Genomic DNA, 17,404 nt, shown 5'->3' with positions numbered 1-17,404 from the left:
GAGAGCAGACAGGGCTCACCCTCCCGGGTTAGGAGCACTCACACTGTCGAGTTCAGATAGGAAAGGGTGAGGCCATGGAGGGATTTTAATATGAGGATGAGAATTTTAAAATCAAGGTGTTACTGGACAATGTTCCCCCTCATTTTGTTTTAGTGGGCTGCGCCGGACCTCCAGACAGCTGCACAGGGGTGATGAGTGAATGGGACTTGCCGCATGTTAGGATACGTGCAGTAGAGTTTTGGATGAGTTCAAGTTCATTGAGGGTGGAAGATGGGAGGCTGGCCAGGAGAACATTGGAATAGTCGAGTCTGGCAAATAACACATAAATGTAATGTTATGCTTGTTGTAGGACCAACACAGGATATACTAATTATTTTATTTATTGCGGGAGAACGTGACCTATCTTCCCATCTGGATCACGTTCTTGCTCTCTTCCCCGCTCCCTCCATTGGACCTGGATCACCTTCCCCCCCCCCATTGTTCTCACCGTGCTCCCCCCCGCCACACAAGTTCCTGACCTTCCCCCCTCCAAGCTCCTCTCTCTCTGAGCTACTCCCCCTCCAAGCTCCTCTCTCTCTGAGCTACTCCCTCTCCAAGCTCTTCTCCCCTGCTCGATCCCCTCCTCTCTCTCCCCCTTCGATCCCCCCTCCTCTCCCACTTCGATCCCCTCTCCTCTCTCCTCCCTTCGATCCCCTCTCCTCTCTCCTCCTTCGATCCCCTCTCCTCTCTCCTCCTTCGATCCCCTCTCCTCTCTCCTCCTTCGATCCCCTCTCCTCTCCCACTTCGATCCCCTCTCCTCTCCCACTTCGATCCCCTCTCCTCCCTTCGATCCCCTCTCCTCCCTTCGATTCCCTCTCCTCTCTCCTCCCTTCGATCCCCTCTCCTCTCTCCTCCCTTCGATCCCCTCTCCTCTCTCCTCCTTCGATCCCCTCTCCTCTCTCCTCCTTCGATCCCCTCTCCTCTCTGCCCCCTCAATCCCCTCTCCTCTCTCCTCCTTCGATCCCCTCTCCTCTCTCCCCCCTTCAATCCCCTCTCCTCTCTGCCCCCTTCGATCCCCTCTCCTCTCTCCTCCTTCGATCCCCTCTCCTCTCTCCTCCCTTCGATCCCCTATCCTCTCTGCCCCCTTCAATCCCCTCTCCTCTCTCCTCCTTCGATCCCCTCTCCTCTCTCCTCCCTTCGATCCCCTCTCCTCTCTGCCCCCTTCGATCCCCTCTCCTCTCTGTCCCCTTCGATCCCCTCTCCTCTCTGCCCCTTCGATCCCCTCTCCTCTATCCTCCTTCGATCCCCTCTCCTCTATCCTCCTTCGATCCCCTCTCCTCTCTCCTCCTTCGATCCCCTCTCCTCTCTGCCCCCTTCGATCCCCTCTCCTCTCTGCCCCCTTCGATCCCCTCTCCTCTCTGCCCCCTTCGATCCCCTCTCCTCTCTGCCCCCTTCGATCCCCTCTCCTCTCTGCCCCCTTCGATCCCCTCTCCTCTCTGCCCCCTTCGATCCCCTCTCCTCTCTGCCCCCTTCGATCCCCTCTCCTCTCTGCCCCCTTCGATCCCCTCTCCTCTCTGCCCCTTCGATCCCTTCTCCTCTCTGCCCCTTCGATCCCCTCTCCTCTCTGCCCCCTTCGATCCCCTCTCCTCTCTGCCCCCTTCGATCCCCTCTCCTCTCTCCTCCTTCGATCTCCTCTCCTCTCTTCTCCTTTGATCTCCTCTCATCTCTGCCCCCTTCGATCCCCTCTCCTCTCTCCTCCCTTCGATCCCCTCTCCTCTCTCCTCCTTCGATCCCCTCTCATCTCTGCCCCCTTCGATCCCCTCTCCTCTCTCCTCCCTTCGATCCCCTCTCCTCTCTCCTCCTTCGATCCCCTCTCCTCTCTGCCCCCCTCAATCCCCTCTCCTCTCTCCTCCTTCGATCCCCTCTCCTCTCTTCGATCCCCTCTCCTCTCTGCCCCCTTCGATCCCCTCTCCTCTCTCCTCCTTCGATCCCCTCTCCTCTCTGCCCCCCTCAATCCCCTCTCCTCTCTCCTCCTTCGATCCCCTCTCCTCTCTTCGATCCCCTCTCCTCTCTGCCCCCTTCGATCCCCTCTCCTCTCTCCTCCTTCGATCCCCTCTCCTCTCTCCTCCCTTTGATCCTCTCTCCTCTCTCCTCCTTCGATCCCCTCTCCCCTCTGCCCCCTTCGATCTTCTCTCCTCTCTGCCCCCTTCGATCTTCTCTCCTCTCTGTCCCCTTCGATCCCCTCTCCTCTCTGCCCCCTTCGATCCCCTCTCCTCTCTCCTCCTTCGATCCCCTCTCCTCTCTCCCCCTTCGATCCCCTCTCCTCTCTGCCCCTTCGATCCCCTCTCCTCTCTGCCCCCTTCGATCCCCTTTCCTCTCTGCCCCCTTCGATCCCCTCTCCTCTCTGCCCCCATCGATCCCCTCTCCTCTCTGCCCCCATCGATCCCCTCTCCTCTCTGCCCCTTCGATCCCCTCTCCTCTCTGCCCCCTTCGATCCCCTCTCCTCTCTGCCCCCTTCGATCCCCTTTCCTCTCTGCCCCCTTCGATCCCCTCTCCTCTCTGCCCCCATCGATCCCCTCTCCTCTCTGCCCCCATCGATCCCCTCTCCTCTCTGCCCCTTCGATCCCCACTCCTCTCTGCCCCCTTCGATCCCCTTTCCTCTCTGCCCCCTTCGATCCCCTCTCCTCTCTGCCCCCTTCGATCCCCTCTCCTCTCTGCCCCTTCGATCCCCTCTCCTCTCTGCCCCTTCGATCCCCTCTCCTCCTTCGATCCCCTCTCCTTTCTGCCCCCTTCGATCCCCTCTCCTCTCTCCTCCTTCGATCTCCTCTCCTCTCTGCCCCCTTCGATCTCCTCTCCTCTCTGCCCCCTTCGATCCCCTCTCCTCTCTCCTCCTTCGATTCCCTCTCCTCTCTCCTCCTTCGATCTCCTCTCCTCTCTGCCCCCTTCGATCCCCTCTCCTCTCTGCCCCCTTCGATCTCCTCTCATCTCTGCCCCCTTCGATCCCCTCTCCTCTCTGCCCCCTTCGATCCCCTCTCCTCTCTGCCCCCTTCGATCCCCTCTCCTCTCTGCCCCCTTCGATCCCCTCTCCTCTCTGCCCCCTTCGATCCCCTCTCCTCTCTGCCCCCTTCGATCCCCTCTCCTCTCTGCCCCCTTCGATCCCCTCTCCTCTCTGCCCCCTTCGATCTCCCCTCATCTCTGCCCCCTTCGATCCCCTCTCCTCTCTGCCCCCTTCGATCCCCTGTCCTCTCTGCCCCCTTTGATCCCCTCTCCTCTCTCCTCCTTCGATCCCCTCTCCTCTCTGCCCCCTTCGATCCCCTCTCCTCTCTGCCCCCTTCGATCCCCTCTCCTCTCCCCTCCTTCGATCCCCTCTCCTTTCTGCCCCCTTCGATCCCCTCTCCTCTCTCCTCATTCGATCCCCTCTCCTCTCTGCCCCCTTTGATCCCCTCTCCTCTCTGCCCCCTTCGATCCCCTCTCCTCTCTCCTCCTTCGATCCCCTCTCTTTTCTGCCCCCTTCGATCCCCTCTCCTCTCTCCTCATTCGATCCCCTCTCCTCTCTGCCCCCTTCGATCCCCTCTCCTCTCTCCTCCTTCGATCCCCTCTCTTTTCTGCCCCCTTCGATCCCCTCTCTCCTCATTCGATCTCCTCTCCTCTCTGCCCCCTTCGATCCCCTCTCCTCTCTGCCCCCTTCGATCTTCTCTCCTCTCTGCCCCCTTCGATCTTCTCTCCTCTCTGCCCCCTTCGATCCCCTCTCCTCTCTCCTCCTTCAATCCTTTATCCTCTCTCCCCCCTTCGATCCTCTCTCTACCTTTTGATCCTCTCTTCCTCATTTGATCTCCTCTCCTCTCTGACCCCTTTGATCCCCTCTCCTCTCTGCCCCCTTCGATCCCCTCTCCTCTCTCCTCCTTCAATCCTCTATCCTCTCTCCCCCCTTCGATCCTCTCTCCACCTTTTGATCCTCTCTTCCCTCTTCGATCCCCTCTCCTCTCTGCCCCCTTCGATCCCCTCGCCTCTCTCCTCCTTCAATCTCCTATCCTCTCTCCCCCCTTCGATTCTCTCTACCTTTTGATCCTCTCTCCCTCCTTCGATCCCCTCTCCTCTCGATCCTTCGATCCCCTCTTCCCACTCCCTTCGATCCCCTCTTTCCCCCCCACCCATCCGATCCCCTGACCTTCTCCGCACGGAACTGAAGAAAGCGTGGCAGTGCAGGCTGCAGCCGCTGCATCGTTGGGTACTGCGCGTGCACGATAGGTTCGAGTGCGCATGCACAGAACCAAATGGGTGCGCATGTGCAGAGAGAGTCAAAAACGCGGTGCAAATAATCACTCCGTACATTAAACAGCTGAGCAGTGCTCCACTCAGAATGCCAGTTTTGGGTTGAGTTCAATGAATGTAATAGAATCAAATCACTAAAATCCCTTTGGATCTACAGCTATTGAATCAGCTGAGCACTGCTCAGTACACATCATGGATCAAGGGAGCAGTACACATTGGGATTGCTACCTGCTGCTTTATGGATCAGTTGGATTTAGTGATAATTTGAGCTGCTGACCAAATCAATCACCATAATAGAATGCTACGGTCTTCGAAACACCTTCCAATTCATTTATAGGAGATATATTTACACTCTTCCAACTCTGTCTGTTCAGTCACATTGTAAGAATTTCATTATCCAAACCCCTTCCAGTTCACTGCCATTGTACTGGATTCCTGCTCGAAGCATAATGCATTAATAAGAAGTTCTAATTCAAGCAGAAAACATTACTTCTCGGCTCACTAAGTACAGCCAGTCAACAGATGCCATATTATTTCTAGGCAACAGTGCACATTATTACACTGTCACATTTATATATTACATATTAAAAATAGTGAGTGCTCTGAAGATTTGAATGATATTGCACCTGTATGAGGTGCTGTAAACATAACATTATGTAACCAATTGAGTACAAGGGGATGCACCTGATGTTATGTGACAGCCCCTCAATAAACACTTGGGAAATCCAAGCACCAACCTTTCAGAGAATATTTATGCTACTGGGAATTGATGGACTGATCAAATGACCAGGAAGGACCTCTCACTGAGTAGACGATTTGACCCACCCACTCCCAGTGAGCACAATGCCATCCCTGAATACCACTCCCCTTCTGGGCATGATTTCAGCCCCTAACCCTACACCACCACTGAGTAGTATTTGTACTGAGCAATGTTGTCACTCCATCCCCCACTGAGCAAGGTTTTTGCCCCCGAGCCCCTGCTAAGCAAAAATGGAGGCACAATGGATTACTACAGAAGGCAAAATGCAGTGGATTTCTGATGGTAGATGAAAGTGCCGAAGGGGGTGGGGGGCGGGGGGAGTGCAGTGACAGCCTCATAAGCTTCACATTTTCCATTACATAGAATTTACAGCACAGAGACAGGCATTAGGCCTGTCTGGTCTCTGTCGGTGTTTATGCTCCACATGAACCTCCTCTCACCCTACTTTATCTAATCCTATCAGCATATCCTTCTATAAAGAGGTAAAGCAAGCTATGCTGTGACTCGAATTCAAACCGTAGTTGCTGCGACCACAACACAAAGTACTCGCCACTATAGGATTACACATTAGTGGCAGTTATAAATGTTGTCGGGAATTATATTTGGAAACATTGACAGTGAAGACCGACATCTTGGCCACAAAATTTGATATGTTAGCGCCTCGCGGGGCGCTAACAAGGCGCTAAGGGGTTGGCGCTCGGGCGCGGTGAATGCAGCGACGCCCGCGAACTTCAGTGCTGGTTTAGCAGCTGGGCCTCCAGTGCCTCGCAGATCGTGATGTCATAAAGTGCGCAGCGCCCCGTTATTGCCCCAGATGGAAAATTGACTCTCGCCCCTTGCTTTATCGCCTTGCACCGACAACGCCAGCAAGAGGAGGCGTTATGAACTCGGCTGGCCGCGTCAGGAGCGGTAATTAAAGCGAATGCTTTTCAGTTAGCGCAACATTTATTATTTCACGGGAGGCAAGAATGATTAGCGCCTGGCACTAACTTTTCAACTTTTAATGTTCTAGCGCCCCAAATGGGGCTGTACCAAATTTCTCCTCCAAGATTTTTTAATATATTACTAGTTGATCTCCTGTGGGATTGCACTTGGGAGTCAAGACCGGGTCTTCAGCTAGAATGAGGCTAGAGGGTGAGGGATAACTGGACCATGGTGAACTAGAAGGTGAGGGATAGCTGGGCCATGATGAGTGAGACGGTAAGGGATAACTGGGCCATGGTGAGCTAGAGCGTAGGGATAACTGGGCCATGGTGAGCTAGAGGGTGAGGGATAATTGGACCATGGTGAACTAGAAGGTGAGGGATAGCTGGGCCATGATGAGTGAGACGGTAAGGGATAACTGGGCCATGGTGAGCTAGAGCGTAGAGATAACTGGGCCATGGTGAGCTAGAGGGTGAGGGATAATTGGACCATGGTGAACTAGAAGGTGAGGGATAGCTGGGCCATGATGAGTGAGACGGTAAGGGATAACTGGGCCATGGTGAGCTAGAGGGTGAGGGATAATTGGACCATGGTGAACTAGAAGGTAAGGGATAACTGGGCCATGGTGAGCTAGAGCGTAGAGATAACTGGGCCATGGTGAGCTAGAGCGTAGAGATAACTGGGCCATGGTGAGCTAGAGGGTGAGGGATAACTGGGCCATGATGAGTGAGATGGTGAGGGATAACTGGGCCATGATGAGCTAGAGGGTAGGGGGAGGTGGTGGCGTAGTGGTTATGTCACTAGACTAGTAAGCCAGGGGCTCAGTCAAATGCTCTGAGGATATGGGTTCAAATCCCACCACGGCAGCTGGTGGAATTTAAATTCAATTCAATTTAATTCTGGAATTAAATGTTAGTCTTAGTAATGGCGACCATGATACCATTGTTGATTGTTGCCAAAACCCATCTGGTTCACTAATGTCCTTTAGGGAAGGAAATCTGCCGTCCTTACCTGGTCTGGCCTACATGTGACTCCAGACCCACAGCAATGTGGTTGATTCTTAATGCCCTCTGAAATGGCCGAGCAAGCCACTCAGTTGTAAACAACCGCTACGAAAAACAATAAGAATAAAACCGGACGGACGACCCGGCATCGACCTCGGCACTGGAAACGACAACGGCAAACCCAGCCCTGTCGACCCTGCAAAGTCCTCCTTACCAACATCTGGGGGCTTGTGCCAAAATTGGGAGAGCTGTCCCACAGACTAGTCAAGCAACAAACAACAGAAAATGCTGGAAAAACTCAGCAGGTCAGGCAACATCCGTGGAGAGAAATTTGAGTTGACGTTTCGGGTTGGACCCTTCTTCAAAACTGGAAAGAAAAGGGCTGCGATCGGACAAAAGAATGAAAGAAACAAAAGAAGTAAAAGAGAGATTAGAAGCTAGACGAGATGGTGATAGGCTGGGATTCTGCCTGCCTTCGATCTAGTTTCTTTTCTTTCCAGTTTTGAAGAAGGGTCCAACCCGAAACGTCAACTCAAATTTCTCTCCACGGATGTTGCCTGACCTGCTGAGTTTTTCCAGCATTTTCTGTTGTTATTTCGGATTTCCAACAGCTGCAGTATTTTGCTATCGTACTAGTCAAGCAACAGCCTGACATAGTCATAGTTACTGAATCATACCTTACAACCAATGTCCCAGACACCACCATCACCATCCCTGGGTATGTCCTGTCCCACCGGCAGGACAGACCCACCAGAGGTGGTGGCACCGTGGTATACAGTCGGGAGGGAGTAGCCCTGGGAGTCCTCAACATTGACTCAGGGCCCCATGAGGTCTCATGGCATCAAGTCAAACATGGGCAAGGAAACCTCCTGCTAATTACCACCTACCACCCTCCCTCAGCTGATGAATCAGTACTCCTTCATGTTGAACACCAACTGGAAGAAGCACTGAGAGTAGCAAGGGCACAAAATGTCCTCTGGGTGGGGGACTTCAATGTCCATCACCAAGAGTGGCTCGGTAGCACCACAACTGGCCGAGTCCTAAAGGACATAGCTGCCAGACTGGGTCTGCGACAGGTGGTGAGGGAACCAACAAGAGGGAAAAACCTACTTGATCTCGTCCTCACCAATCTACCTGTTGCAGATGCATCTGTCCATGACAGCATTGGTGGAAGTGACCACCGCACAGTCCTTGTGGAGACAAAGTCCCGTCTTCATGTTGAGGATACCCTCCACCGTGTTGTGTGGCACTACCAAATGTTAAATGGGACAGATTTCGAACAGATCTGGCAACTCAAAACTGGGCATCCATGAGGCACTGTGGGCCATCAGCAGCAGCAGAATTGTATTCAGCCACAATCTGTAACCTCATGGCCCGGCATATCCCTCACTCTACCATTACCATCAAGCCGGGAGATCAACCCTGGTTTAACGAAGAGTGCAGGAGAGCATGCTGGGAACAGCACCAGGCATACCGAAAAATGAGGTGTCAACCTGGTGAAGCTACAACACAGGACTACTTGCATGCCAAACAATGGAAGCAACTTGCGATAGACAGAGCTAAGCGATCTCACAACCATCGGATCAAATCAAAGCTCTGCAGTCCTGCCACATCCAGTCGTGAGTGGTGGTGGACAATTAAACAGTTAACAGGAGGAGGAGGCTCCAAAAATATCCTCATCCTTAATGATGGTGGAGCCCAGCACGTGAGTGCAAAAGACAAGGCTGAAGCATTTGCAACTATCTTCAGCCAGAAGTGCCGAGTGGATAATCCATCTCGGCCTCCTCCTGAGGTCCCCAGCATCACAGATGCCAGTCTTCAGCCCATTCAATTCACTCCACGTGATGTCAAGAAACGGCTGAAGACACTGGATACTGCAAAGGCTATGGGCCCTGACAACATTCTGGCAATAGTACTGAAGACTTGTGCTCCAGAACTAGCTGCGCCCCTAGCCAAGCTGTTCCAGTAGAGCTACAACACTGGCATCTACCCGGCAATGTGGAAAATTGCCCAAGTATGTCCTGTCTACAAAAAGCAGGACAAATCCGACCCGGCCAATTACCGTCCCATCAGTCTACTCTCAATCATCAGCAAAGTGATGGAAGGTGTCGTCGACAGTGCTATCAAGCGGCACTTACTCAGCAATAACCTGCTAACTGACGCCCAGTTTGGGTTCTGCCAGGGCCACTCAGCTCCTGACCTCATTACAGCCTTGGTCCAAACATGGACAAAAGAGCTGAACTCAAGAGGTGAGGTGAGAGTGACTGCCCTTGACATCAAGGCAGCATTTGATCGAGTGTGGCATCAAGGAGCCCTAGCAAAACTGAAGTCAATGGGAATCAAGGGGGAAACTCTCCATTGGTTGGAATCATACCTAGCACAAAGGAAGTTGGCTGTGGTTGTTGGAGGTCATTCATCTCAATCACATGACATCACTGCAGGAGTTCCTCAGGGCAGTGTCCTAGGCCCAACCATCTTCAGCTGTTTCATCAATGACCTTCCCTCCATCATAAGGTCAGAAGTGGGGATGTTCGCTGATGATTGCACACTGTTCAGCACCATTCGAGACTCGTCAGATACTGACGCAGTCCGTGTCCATATGCAGCAAGACCTGGACAACATTCAGACTTGGGCTGACAAATGGCAAGTAACATTTGCACCACACAAGTGCCAGGCAATGACCATCTCCAACAAGCGAGACTCTAACCATCTCCCCTTGACATTCAATGGCATTACCATCGCTGAATCCCCCACTATCAACATCCTGGGGGTTACCATTGATCAGAAACTGAACTGGACCAGCCATATAAATACTGTGGCTACAAGAGCAGGCCAGAGGCTGGGAATTCTGCGGCGAGTGTCTCACCTCCTGACTCCCCAAAGCCTTTCCACCATTGACAAGGCACAAGTCAGGAGTGTGATGGAATACTCTCCACTTGCTTGGATGAGTGCAGCTCCAACAACACTCAAGAAGCTCGACACCATTCAGGATAAAGCAGCCCGCTTGATTGGCACTCCATCCACCACCTTCAACATTCACTCCCTCCACCACCGGCGCACTGTGGCTGCAGTGTGCAACTGGGCCATGGTGAGCTAGAGCGTAGGGATAACTGGGCCATGGTGAGCTAGAGGGTGAGGGATAACTGGGCCATGGTGAGCTAGAGGGTGAGGGATAACTGGGCCATCGTGTGCTAGAGGGTGAGGGATAACTGGGTCATGATGCGCAGCTGTAATTCAGTCCCCATTTCAATGTTCTAATTTTTGTATTTGCAGAGGGGGAGGGGAGAAGAGATGCAGGGAGGAGAGGAAAGAAGTTAAAATTTTAAAATAAAGATATCAAAAAGATGTTAAGGAGGAAGGACAGCAGTGAAGGGAGAAAGGGGGAGGGAAAAGGGAGATGGGGAGGAGGAAGGGGACAAAAGGAGAGGGAAAGAGGAGAGAGGGTACAATGGGAGAGCAGGGAGGAGGGGCAGAAGTAAAGGTGGAAGGGGGGAGTGAAAAGGGAGAGGAGAGGAGGGGGAGGGAAAAGGGGGGAGAGAGAGAGGTTAAAGGGGGAAGAGGGCAAGAAGGGAGAGGAGGAGGAAGGGGAAACCTGGGATGAGTGGAAGGACAGGAAGTTGGGGAGAGAAATTAAACTTTTAAAGTAGATATATGCACTTTGAGAAGATGCCCAACACAGGCCAGAGGGCTGAAAGTAAAATGATGTATTGTTATTGCATGCAGAATAGTGCAGTTGAAAAATCACTCAGCCGTGGCTCAGTGGGTAGCACACTCGCCTCTGAGCCAGAAGGTTCTGGGCTCACAGTTCCACTCCAGAGACTTGAGTACAAAATCTAGGCTGACACTCCAGTGCAGTACTGAGGGAGTGCTGCACGGTCAGAGGTGCTGTCTTTCGGATGAGGCATTAAACGTCTGCTCTCTCAGGTGGACGTAAAAGATCCCATGGCACTATTTCGAAGAAGAGAAGGGGAGTTCTCCCCAGTGTTCTGGCCAATATTTATCCCTCAACCAACATCACTAAAAAAAACAGATTATCTGGCCTATTATGGGACCTTGCTGTGCGCAGATTGACTGCCGCGTTTCCTACATTACAACAGTAACTACACTTCCAAAGTATAGTAAACTGCTTTGGGATGCCCTCGAAGGACGCTATTTAAATGCAAGTTCTTTCTTTCTTTACTTCAGAAGCAGTCGATCAGAAATTGAAGTGCTAATTTTAACCCTGTCCGCCTGGTGGAAACCAGGTACGCGGTCAGTTCAAATTGTCTGTGGGACTTACCCACCAAGGTCCCGATGGCTTGACACAGGTTCCGATTTAAACTACTCTTCTGTGCAGGCGAGAGGCAAGTCCTGCAAATGCCATCGGGTTCCTTCCTAAATTACGCTTCGGGACTCGATGCTAAATTTAACCGGAGGCCTGCGTGCAGAAGCCGCTCGTGCTTCCCTGCCAGGCCTAGCGGGAAGAGAAGAATGGGCCAGAACAAGCCCAAAAAAGGTAAGTGGTTTTCCTTAAGCTTTCCTCGTGGGGATAGGAGGAACTGATGTCCCACAAGGGAAGTTTAGGGCTCCTCTGCCCAGGCTTCCCCCACACCCCATCTATCTGACCACGTGGCCACTCTCAGACACCTTCCCAGCCACTTACCTGAGTGCCAGGCTCTGTCCCTTTGGTCCCCGACGGTAGCCTCCTGCCCTCCCGACATCCTGCTTCTGCCAGCCGACCAGCTGCTGCTTCCCACCGGTTTTGGGGCCTACGCAGATGTGGCCTGGAAATTAAAATCTCCCAGGCCTCGTGCTGCCAGTGTTAGGATGGGTTGCGCCCCGCCTTGGCCCGTGCCCGCACGACTCCTGCCCCAAGTTAAGTTCAGGGCTTTAAAATCTACCAATAAGATATGTATACCATTTAAGTTTGAGAGTCACGCAGTGGAAGCTAACCTAGGTAGTCGCATGCCTAGTAACAAGACCATGTAAGTTGAAAGCAAGTGTACTCTAAGGAGAAGGTTGCATTCTTGCACTGAGGCAATCCACATTTCCACTGCTGAGCAGTGTCAATGACGATAGCGGGAAGCACAAAGGCTGGCGAGTAAGGTGCTAGAACTATATGGTAGATAAGTACAATGTGTTAAATCTATATTATAAGCTGCAGTGATGAAACAAAAAATTAATCAAAAATGAAAGCAACAAATGGCAGATTTCAACGTTGCAAGCCAACTTAATTGTGAGGGGAAATCATTTTGAGAATATCAACATGATGGCCTAGCAATTCATTCAGGCACAAACCCAACGGCAAACAGGAACTGCCATACCAAAACTGGTGAGCAAGAGGACCATGCAAAATTGGCTCACTTGTGTCATCAGGATGCATCCGACGTGCTGGAGATGCCATTCACACCCCAAAAAAGAGCGCGCTGGTCGTGCACTGGTCATGCAGAAGATAACGATTGGCCGATGTGGAGTAACATCAACAAAGGTGAAACTTAGTATAAATGTGGACATAAAAGATTAGAATGGGAAAAACTGGGCACAATGGGGGAGAAATTTGGTGGGTTAGCACCTCCCGTTAGTGCCCCCAGGGGGTGATAACAGGGCGCTAATGACGTACCGTCTGGGCGCGGCGAGATGAACGACTTGGCCGGGAGGTTTGCTGCGGCAGTAACACTTTGCGCCACGATCTCCTGCGCCCGTGACGTCATTGCCGTGCGTACCGCCCTGGTCGCATCCTGGACCCGAACTTCAGTTCGGTCCCCTGCAGCATCGCTGGGTGAAAACACCGACAACTGCAGGAGGCGTTGTACAGGAGATCGGGCGCTTCGGGGGCGGAAGTTAAAGGGGAGGTTGCCGAGGTAAGTAGGAAAATTTCTAAAATGTTTTTTTTCAATTTTTTTCAATTCTCCTGAGCTGCGATCGATCAGCCCGGCACTCTGCTGGAGTGCATAGGGCTGATCGTGCCGGATCGCGGCCGCCATCTGGGACCAGCTAACTGGTTCCAATGCAGAGCCTGCAGCGATGGCCCTTCCCTTTGAGGGAGGGAAGGAGCCTCGGATCGCAGTAGCGCTGCACGGGACATTGTGCAGCGCTGCACCACTGCCGCCCCGCCTGCGTCCTTTAGCACTCCAGGAACGAAGTGGAGCACTTGATTTCTCCCCCAAAAGATGTGGCAAAGACATGACAAATGTTGCAGACAGGAACACGCTCAGACACAATGTTTTAATAATACATATACAATATATATATTGTTTTCTGCTTTTGCTTAGGTTGAATTATTAATTTAATGTGTGAACTGTGCTGCAAACATGAGCAAATTGGTTATTTTTAACTGCAGTCTGTAGCAGCCTTGATCCAAGTATAACATTTATTGGCAAATTATTTATCTGGACTCAGTTGTATGTGTAAAAGCAACAGAGGGTATGGACAATTCTGGAAGTATAGCAAGGTGAATATCTATGCTGAAGCAACTAACAGCTATCTTAGATCTACAACTACATCATCTGGTGTACCACTTAAAAAAAATTTATTCATGGGATGTGGGCGTTATTGCCCATCCCTAATTGCCCTCGAGAAGGTGGTGATGAGCCGCCTTGAACCGCTGCTGTCCTTGTGGTGAAGGTACTCCCACAGGGCTGTTAGGAAGGGAGTTCCAGGATTTTGACCCAGTGAAGGAATGGTGATATATTTCCATGTCAGGATGGTGTGTGACTTGGAAGGGAACTTGGAGGTGGTGGTGTTCCCATGCGCCTGCTGCTCTTGTCCTTTTAGGTGGTAGAGGTCACGAGAGGTGCTGTCGAAGAAGCCTTGGCGAGTTGCTGCAGTGCACCTTGTAGATGGTACCCACTGCAGCCACGGTGCGCCAGTGGTGGAGGGAGTGAATATTTAAAGTGGCGGATGGGGTGCCAATCAAGTGGGCTGCTTTGTCCTGGATGGTATCAAGCTCCTTGAGTGTTGTTGGAGCTACACTCATCTAGGCAAGTGGGGAGTATTCTATCAGACTCCTGACTTGTGCCTTGTAGATGGTGGAAAGGCTTTCGGGAGTCAGGAGGTGAATCACATGCTGTAGAATACCAAGCCTCTGACCTACTTTTGTAACCACAGTATGTGCTGGTCCATAAGTTTCTGGTCAGTGGTGACCCCTAAGATGTTGATGGTGAGGTATTTGGCGATGGTAATGCCGTTGAATGTCAGGGGAAGGTGGCTAGACACTCTTTTGTTGGAGATGGTCATTGCCTGGCACTTATGTAGCGCAAATGTTACTTGAAACTTATCAGCCCAAGCCTGAATATTGTCCAGGTCTTGCTGACTGATCGATTATGTGCACCCATGTACATATATAGTGCATGAGAACTTTTATGGCTACCTGAGAAGGCAGGCAGGACTTTGGTTTAACATCTCATTTGACAGAAGGCACCTCTAGCTAATTGGTACGCCCCCCACCTCAGTAATGAGCTGATGTGTCCACCTAGATTATGTGCTCAACCCCTGGCGTGGGTCTTGAACCCACAACGTTCTGACTAAGGCGAGAGTGCTACCATTGAGCCAAGGCTAATGTGATATTTTCTGTATAAACCAGATGCCAACCTAGACCTCTTACTGTTGAATCTGCCCAATATTGAATGCAATGGGGAAAGAGCAGGGGAGTGGGACTAATTGGACAGCTCTTTCAAAGTGCTGGCACAGGCACGATGGACTAAATTGCCTCCATCTGTGCTGTATCATTCTTTGATATATGTATTTAGTACTAGCTACTGCAAGAAACTTATAAAATCTTAAGAGGTTTTAAGCACAGACACGCCACTCAGTCCATTCCCCAATTGTGCCAGGGTTAGCTTCACACCAGAACTACTGGCTTTGATCCCAGTACCCTGCCTTTTCCCTATATTACTTTTCTTCTTGTGTAATGTCCCCTAAAATGTTGCTTCTTGCAGCCTTTATTTAATGATCAATTTGGCTTCAATAGTCACCAGAGGTCATGCATTCTATATTCTAACTACTCCTTTATGTGTCTGGTGTTCCTAAATTTATGCTCCCATGTTATGATTTCGACAAAAAGTGGAAATAAGCTTTTACTATTTACTTCTTTAATATTAATATTCACAAATTTATTTTATGCGGCACTTTCTCAGGTGCTTTTCAAAGCCCAAGTATACCACATTCACTCCATTCCTTAGTCTGTGCGCTTCCTTAAAATTAAATTAGTCGAGCATAATCTGACTTCTACAAATCCATGTCAACAGTCCTTGGTTAGCCCATACCTCTTTAAATGCTGAGATAGAATGCCTGAGCCACAAAGGCTTTTACAAATAAAAGGTTCTTATTTGGAAATACAGCCTAGCAATTCTGCTTGGTGATGTAAAGAGCAAAAAGATAAACCTGGAGTCAGAAAAGTAATGTTTCTGTACAAAAGTCAGAGAAGATTGGAAAAGGCTGCAAGAAGCCATATTGGAAGTCAGCTGTCCAGCTGATGCAAATGCAGCAAAAAGTGAGTTATGTTGAAGCTTAAAAATTATGATCTCTATTAACTCTCAGCTGTAGAAAGGACTGAAAAATGCTTAAACTTAATTTATTAGCCACCAAACATTACAGTAAATTACGTCAGGCTAAAAGGTCTCTAATCAAATAAATCCCCAGTAATATAATCATAGAATGATACAGCACAGAAGGAAGCCATTCGGCCCATCGTGCCTGCACCGGTGGTATTTATTACAGAGCGCTGAGTGAGACTAGGAAAGACATTTGTACGGCATTCTTAATCATTACGAGGGAGTCACTGAATACTGTGAAAGCACCAGTAAATTGGAAAGAGGCTAACTTCTTTAATCAGAGCGGTTAGAATGTGGAACTCACTACCACGAGGAGTAGTTGAGGCGAATAGCATTGATGCATTTAAGGGGAAGCTAGATAAACACATGAGGGAGAAAGGAATAAGAAGGTTATGCTGATAGAATTTGATGAAGTGCGGGTGGGAGGAGGCTCGTTTGGAGCATAAACACCGGCATGGACCAGTTGGGCCAATTGGCCTGTTTCTGTGTTGTACATTCTCTGTAATTCTAATATGGTGCCTGACGTAAGAAAACTACTAGGCACTTGGTCTGAGTATTAAACAAGGATTTAATTAACTGTTTCACAACATGGAGATCTAGTTGTGTCCTTCACTAGTTCCTGTTAAAGAATGTCCTGAGCAAGCTGGGCCCATGCCGGAGTATTTATACTCTCCCTGGACAGCACCACCAGCAGGCCGCCCAGTATTACTTCATAAGTCATTTCCACATGAATGACAAGATTCATGTCAGTGCCTATATTCAAAAAGGGTGACAAAATAGGCAGAGGCAACGACTTACCCATTCCTCTTCTTTTACTTCCGTGCAGAATAATTGATTATCAGAAGTAAACTTGAGGTTTATCTGTACAGTAATAACTTGGGAAACAGCAGCCAACATGGATTCAGAAGGGCAAGATTCTGCTTGACCAACCTCCTTGGCCTCTTTGAGGAAGTGACAATCCAAATGGAGTCTGGAAAGACTTACAGCGTGATGTACCTAGACTTCCAAAAGGCATTTGACAAAGTTCCACACAAAAGGCTCAAAGCTGGGGGGATTCCGGGTAAATCTTGGGAATGGATAGGAAACTGGCTGAAGGGTAGAAAACAATGTTAGAGAAGTTATGTTGGGGTGGCAGATGCTCAACATGTCCAACTAAGGAAGAGCAGCATTCAAAAATGCTAATAGAAGTAGTAGAATACAAGTCAGTGGAATCCATGATCAAACTGTACAGTGCTCTGGTCAGGCCCACCTTGAGTACTGTGTCCAGTTCCAGTTGCTGGAGCCAGTGCAGAGAAGAGCCACGAGGCTAATCCCTAGTGTCGATGGTCTAAATTACGAGGTAAAAGTGCTGCTTGCTGAAGCATGTGCTTCATTGCATATATGTTCTGCTGCTATTGGGAGTGTTTACCTTGTGTTTACGGGTTTTCCACGGCTCTTCCACTGACCTACCTGCGGACAAGCAGGAAAACCCCACGGTAACTCACCCCCATTGTGCTCCACTGCTGATTCCACCAAAGTTAGCAGGGGTCAGAGGGAGGTCCCTTCATTGCCGTGCCAATGGCACAACACCCACGTAGCCAAGGATGGATCTTGTGCCCCAGAAGGCCAGGAATTCCAGCTGAAATCAACGTACATAAGGTGTTGTGGGGGGGGGGGGGGCGTGCAGGGAGCGGGGGGAAGGGGGCGGGGGGATGGGGGGAGGGGGTGGCGACTACTCACAGGTATAATCTCAACTTGGTGAAGACCCAAGTAGTGCAGATAGGGTATAACAGAAAATTTACACCGATGGCCACACCCCTCCCAATCTCGGGAATCTCTTCCAGCAAAGAAACCCTCCAAGATCTCTGTACTCCTTCAATTCTGTCCTCTTGCACATTTCCTGATTTTCATCGCTCCACCATTGGTGGCTGAACCTTCAGCTGCAGAGGCCCTAA

At 50.6% G+C, this 17,404-nt stretch overlaps 1 protein-coding gene across 1 annotated transcript in view; it reads left to right on the top strand.

Annotated features, from left to right (window-relative positions):
• grin2aa (glutamate receptor, ionotropic, N-methyl D-aspartate 2A, a) overlaps positions 1-17,404 on the top strand; it is a 322,390-nt gene that overhangs the window by 95,732 nt on the left and 209,254 nt on the right. The window lies entirely within an intron of this gene.

The sequence above is a fragment of the Somniosus microcephalus genome, chromosome 11, assembly GCF_052327205.1.
Source record: "Somniosus microcephalus isolate GS21.2 chromosome 11, FLI_Smic_1.0, whole genome shotgun sequence".
NCBI classification, from domain to species: Eukaryota; Metazoa; Chordata; class Chondrichthyes; order Squaliformes; family Somniosidae; genus Somniosus; species Somniosus microcephalus.
Note: the sequence above shows the minus strand (reverse complement) of the source record. Positions and strands in the feature narration are given on the sequence as shown.